The 6,024-nt window shown below is 55.1% G+C and overlaps 1 long non-coding RNA gene across 2 annotated transcripts; it reads left to right on the forward strand.

Moving 5' to 3' along the window:
* The first annotated feature begins 1,115 nt into the window (after window positions 1-1,115).
* Window positions 1,116-5,288, forward strand: LOC143931319 (uncharacterized). 2 transcript variants are annotated; one of them, XR_013262874.1, is made up of 3 exons: window positions 1,116-1,460; window positions 3,138-3,230; window positions 4,219-5,288. It is a non-coding gene; the product is annotated as an uncharacterized LOC143931319 (long non-coding RNA). The 2 variants fall into 2 exon arrangements; XR_013262875.1 differs by lacking the exon at window positions 1,116-1,460 and adding an exon at window positions 1,847-2,106.
* Window positions 5,289-6,024: the final 736 nt, after the last annotated feature.

Raw genomic sequence — 6,024 nt, forward strand, 5'->3', positions numbered from 1 at the left:
CCGCGGGAGCTATATGCTCACCTTCAACGGATTCAGGGAGGCCTCTGACTCTGAGGTTATGGCGCCTCCCCCTGTTGTCCAAGTCTTCCATGTGCCTCTGCATGTCCCTGAGCTGCAAGGTATGGCTGTCAATCTTCCTAGTGGAACGACGGATGCTTAATTCATGCGAGTCTGTCACCTTCTCCACAGTATGCATTCGGTTGGATAGCATTTTCAGATCTAGGCGTAGTTCAGCGATGGCTGCCGATAAGGTATCCTTTATGTCTGAGGCAATCGTGCGCAGATCGTTCATACTGATAGCCGTGGAAGAGGCTCCCGAGTGTGGGCCGTCCGGAGATCTGTTGGTAGCGGGTGTCACGTCTGGGGAAGTCTCTGAGAGCACGATTTCAGTGCGGGAGTGAGAGCATGTGTCTAAGGCCTGTGAGGGGCCATGGCGGGACGGCGCCATGTTTCCCCTCTGTGACCGAAACATCTCCGGAATATTGTGCCCCTGTCCGGTTGCGTTTTCCCTTGGGGAGCGGGACCGAGAAGCCGAAGATGTTCGGGAGGCCGTTCCCATGTTAAATGCTTAGGCAGGAGCATATGTACCTCAAATCGGCGGTAGTTTTTGTCCTGAGGTGCCGGAGCTCACCTATTACACGTCCGCCATCGAGCTCAGCCAAGCCACGCCCCCATACATCCATATTTAATGTTGCAAACAAATTATGATAATTGAGATTGATCAGCAGCATGAACTTTTTTCACTCCTAAGCATAGATTTTATTGTCACATTAACAGCCAGTAAGGATCATAACTTAGAATAGCTAAACTCAAATTAAGTTCATCTGTTTTGAATGATTGTGAGTCTATTCTATGCACCTGTTTCTATGTGTCACTAGTTTAAAGACCTTTTCCAACAACATTTTTTTCCACTTAAGAGGTTCTGCTTCAATGTTGCCAATACATTTCCATAAAATGCTATAGGGGCTATAGGCCTGTTTATTGGCATTAGATCACTTGCTGGACCGCCAGTCTCAGGCAATGCTGCACAGGCAAGGCAAGTGGAAGTGGAGCAGGTACCAGTCAAAAATGGGTAAGTATAGGAGGGTATAGATGATGGTAGTCAAACGGGAAAGAGAAGCACGGATTAAGAATGAAATGATATAAGGAGTGCTGGACATGACAGTGTGGATGAGGGACACAGAGGGTTAAGCTTTATGGGTGGAGTTCAGGAAAAGGTTTGCAGGAAACAAGTTCAGTGTAGGGGAGGGGTCACATAAAAGGGAGAGGTGTGGCTTTAAGGAATCATTCGGAGCCCAGTGTGACACAGAGGAGGCAGTTTTTTCGCTGCTCCTCTGCTATGGCGGACCTCGAGGGACTCTTCGCACGGCTGCGACGGGCGGCGGAGGTGCACGGTGCGGACTGGCTGCGGGAACGTGTGGGTGACCTGGCGGACGGCGATGTGGACGGCGGCGGGACAGGTGAGGTTCCACTGCGCGCGCGGAGGTCTCGGCCTCCGGCGCGTTTTTCTCCTGGGCCTACTCCTCGGCCGCCTCGTGACTCCCGGAGCCCGGGGGTGGACCGATCGGTCCCCCCGGCAAAACGGCAGGTTATCGGCTCCCCCCGGTCCGGGCAGTCGTTGCGCCGCCGGCCGGAGGGGGGTGGGGCTTCGCGGCCGCATGGAAATGGCGCCGGGACCGCACGGGGCCCGGTGGAGGTGGGGGGGAGTGTGGATGGCTCTGGGTCGGCAGGCCAAGGGGGGGTGCACGTGGCGGGGGATCTGCGGCATGCTGGGTCTGGGGCCAGCATCCGCGCGGTGGGGGGGAAGGGGGGCGCTCCGGGGGGGTCGCATGCTGGAGGGGGGGGAGGGAGGGTCGCAGAAGGCTGCCAAGGTGCCTGGCAGGGCTGGTTTTAGACGCCGGCATGCCGGGGGCGGCGGGGGGAGGAGGACATTGCCTGCAGTCCCGGATCGCAGGGACCGGATGGACCGCGCGGAGCACAGGGGGATGGCCGCGTCCCCGGTGCGCGCTGGAGAGGTCGGTTCGAAGAGCGAGCTGTCCCAGGAGGAGGAGGGGTCCTTTTCTGCACCCGGACCGGTACCGGTCGCCGAGGCCCCTGGGGGCCCGGGTAAGTTGCGGGAGTCTACATTGCTGGCGGATGCCTTGCGGGATCTGATGGGGGTGGCGCAGGGGGGTGCGGTACCCACGGGATCCCGGGACGTATTGGGGGGGTTGCGGCAGGTTCAGCGCAGGGGGCGGGGCCTGTGGCCCCGGGGGGGCCGTCAGGTCAGTTGCAGGAGCTGTTGGGGGGGCTGCAGGCCCTGGTTGGTAAGTTTGCTGGGGGCTCCGGGTCGCCTCAGGTGGCCCCCTGGATGGGTACTGTGGGGGGGGCCGGGGGGGCGGAGGTCATTCCTGCGCGGGATGCACCGCCTGCTGCGGTGTCGGGGAGCATGGATGCGGGGGCTGTGGGCTCGGGGGTCCCCCCGGTGCCCGCGGACCCGGGGGCGCGGTCTGACCTGGTTAGGATCGCGGATGCTGCCCGGTGCGAAGTCTATGTTTGTTTCGAAGGCCCATTGGGGGCGCATTTGAAGCAGGAGGTGCGGGACAAGATCGGCAAGGGTGAGTATGTGGAGATTTTCTCTTTGCTCCCCCTCGAGAAATTTAATTTGGACAGGGTTAAGCCGGACAGTTCCAAGAAGGACGACGAGGAGAAACGTAGGTATCGGCTGATCCCGCGCACATTTGCAAATTGGCTTCAGGCGTTCGCTATCTTGGCTAGCGTGATAGGGGAAAAGAACCCCGAGCATTGCTCGGCGTTATTTTGTTACCTGGACGCGATTGGGGAGGTGGAGTGCGGAACCTTGGCCACGCTCATGGGAGGTTGCGGGGTTGTTGGGCAATTTGGTTTTGCTAGAATTGTTCCCGATAGTGGTGGCATTGGAGCTGTGGGGGGCGGAGTTTCGTAATTTGAAGTTGCGCATCAATTGCGATAACATGGGGGTGGTCCAGGTCCTCAAGCGGATGACTGCTTCCTCCCCCCCGGTCATCCGGCTGCTGCGACACCTGGTCTTTCGCTGTTTGCGGCTCAATGTTTACGTTTATGCTGTGCACATACCTGGGGTGGAGAATTCTTTGGCTGACTCGCTCTCTCGTTTTCAGTGGGACAAGTTCCGGCAGCTGGCGCCGGGAGCGGAGGAGTCGGGGGCGCCATGCCCCGGGTGGATGTGGGAACTTCCCTTGGAATCGCCGCAGGTTGGTTAAAAAGGTCGTTGAGTGAGGCTACATGGTCCGCTTATTCTAGAGTGTGGGCGGAATGGTGGGCGTTCCTGCGGGAGGTTGGAGTGGCTGGTCGGGGCTCCGACCGGCGCTGGGTGGTATTGTACTGGGTTGCCCGGAACATTGAGACGGGCCTGTCTCCCGCGTCTATTGAGCGGAAGCTGGCGGGGTTGGCCTTTTTGTTCAAACTGTGGGGGGAGCCGGACGGGACGAAGGATTTTTGGGTGAGGCAAACGTTGAAGGGGTACAGGAGGGATTGGAAGGGTAGGGATGCGCGCCGGCCGGTGTCATTTGACAATTTGGTGGCAATTTGTTCTCGGCTGGTGGACGTTTGCTCGACTGCTTACGAGACCGTTCTGTTTACGGCAGCGTTTTCGTTGGCGTTTTATGGGGCTTTTAGGATTGGGGAGTTGGTGTGTCGCTCAAAACGGGTGGCTGGGGGTCTGTTGGCTCAGGATGTGCAGGTGGTTGCGGATCGGGTGAGTATACGTTTGCGTAGGTCTAAGACTGATCAACGGGGCAAGGGAGTGGCGATTACGCTGCTCGCCCTGCCGGGCTCGGTAGTGTGCCCGGTGGCGGCGGTACGGGCTTTCCGGGCGGTACGGCCTGTGGGGGCGGGCCCCTTTTTGGTGCACGAGGAGGGCTCTTTTCTATCCCGTTTTCAGTTTGTGTCGGTCTTTCGGCAATGCCTGAGGGCGGTGGGTTTGGATGAGCGGGACTACGCGTCCCACTCTTTTCGGATTGGGGCGGCCACGGAAGCGGCTCGATGTGGGCTGGAGGAGGCGGTGGTTCGCCGGATTGGTAGATGGGAGTCCCGGAGGTTCCGGTCCTATGTCCGGCCGCAGTTGATACTGGGGTAAGGAGGGTGCGGCTGGGGGTTGTTTGCTGTGGGATTTATGGGGGGGAGGACTGTGCTTGTAACATTCCTTTGGTTGTTGTGTTATTTCTCTTGTTTTCATTCCAGATGGAGGTTCTCAACGCCTCGTTTGGATCCTGGGGCATTCGTACGTCTGCTGGGGGGCCAGGAGAGGTGATTCTCTACCAGCAGGCAGGCAATTGGGTATCCCCAGGGAGGTAGCTAGGGTGATGTGGTTGGGTTTCCCGGGCATGAGGTGGGAGCGTGTCATGAGGGAGGTGGAGCGCTTCGCTTTGAGGGATAGGCCCCCGGATGTGCTGGTTGTTCATGCGGGGGGCAATGACCTGGGAGTTCGGAAAGTGAAGGACATTTTGGCGGATATCAAGGCTGATGTGTTGCGCATGCGAGTCCTTTTCCCGGGCACCATTTTGGTGTGGTCGGACATTGTGGCCAGAACGGTGTGGCGGGGGGCCAGGTCTTTAGCCAGCCTTGAGAAAACTAGGATTAGGGTTAATAAGGTTGTTGGGCGGTTTGTAGTGCAGAACGGGGGCATTGTGGTAAGACACAGGGAATTGGAGGTGAATGTAGGGCTTTATCTTAGGCGGGATGGCGTTCATCTATCGGATGTGGGGGATTGACCTCTGGTCCTTTGGCTTACAGGAGGGCATACAGAAAGCTCTTCGGGTGTGGGGCGGCCCTCAAGGTTGAGGGGGTCACCCTTTCGGGCTGTGGCGGTGTGTTTTCTGGTGGTTTCTGACGGTAGACAGGTACTCAGAAGGGATCTGAGGGTGTGGGGGGCTCATCTAACGATCGGCCCCTCTGGGTATTCCTGAACGTTGGAGGGAATACGGTTATGTTCACTGGCGGAAGTTGTCTCCGACCGGTCACAGGTGGAGGCCTTTGGGAAGTTGGTCAGGTGTACCGCAGTGATTTGGTATTGGCTTAAGTGTGGTCACCGTCAGAGATCACCAGAATGGGCAGTTAATGTTAATTAAAATGTGGTTTAATGTTAATAAAGTTATTTATATTTATATATTTATATATATTTATATATTTATATATTTTCATATTTACAAGTTATTGGAGTGAATTTTGAGTTATGTTTAATAAAGGCTGTTGTGGCCAGTTTACTCCAACCTATGGTGTGGTCTCGTTTCTAATAGGTAAGGAATAGTATAAGGGGAACATTCAGACTACACTAGTCATGGGATTTGTTTGAACAATGACATTCTGTAATGTTAAATCATATGTACTAAATTTTATGTCAAAAAGAGGTTTTAATGATACTTTGATACCTTGAAGGTCCACACTGGCTTTCCTAGTGGCAGTCAGTGGCTGCTGACTTTGGATGACTGTGCATTAACTATGACGTTACATATAACTGTCCTGCTTAACTGTATGAAGTATGTGCTGCTCACCACACAGAAAACAAGATGAACCTCCAAAGAGATTACAGAGCTTATAAGTTACTGCAATGTTATTTTTGAGCTGCACGTTCATTGTAAGGCAAGACAAATAACTTGTTAATGTCAAAGCCTATTGTTCCTGATTTAGCAGAGACCACATGAGAACAGGTTTTAAGCACATGCCACAGCAACACACTGTTGTGTAAGGAAATAATGCATTTCCTTTTAAAAATGCATTCAGAATGAATAAGCTGTTTTAAAGCAATGCGCATTAAAGTGTGAAATACTGCATGCTAACATGCATTTAGTAGTGCACTACAACACATTGGAGCAGTCTGGATGAGTCCTGACTAGTGATGGCCGAACGGTTCGCCCGGCGGTCGTTTCGCGGCGAATTTCCGACTTTCGCCGTCCGCGGGTTCGAACGCCTTTTTCCGTCGTTCGCCCCGGCGGACTTACGTGTTTAATGTATACAAGAACTTTAACCTTTCGTGACACGTTTATCATG

Source organism: Lithobates pipiens, unplaced genomic scaffold (genome assembly GCF_037356315.1).
Source record: "Lithobates pipiens isolate NorthernLeopardFrog02 unplaced genomic scaffold, aLitPip1_a1.2 Scaffold_10, whole genome shotgun sequence".
Classification (NCBI taxonomy): domain Eukaryota; kingdom Metazoa; phylum Chordata; class Amphibia; order Anura; family Ranidae; genus Lithobates; species Lithobates pipiens.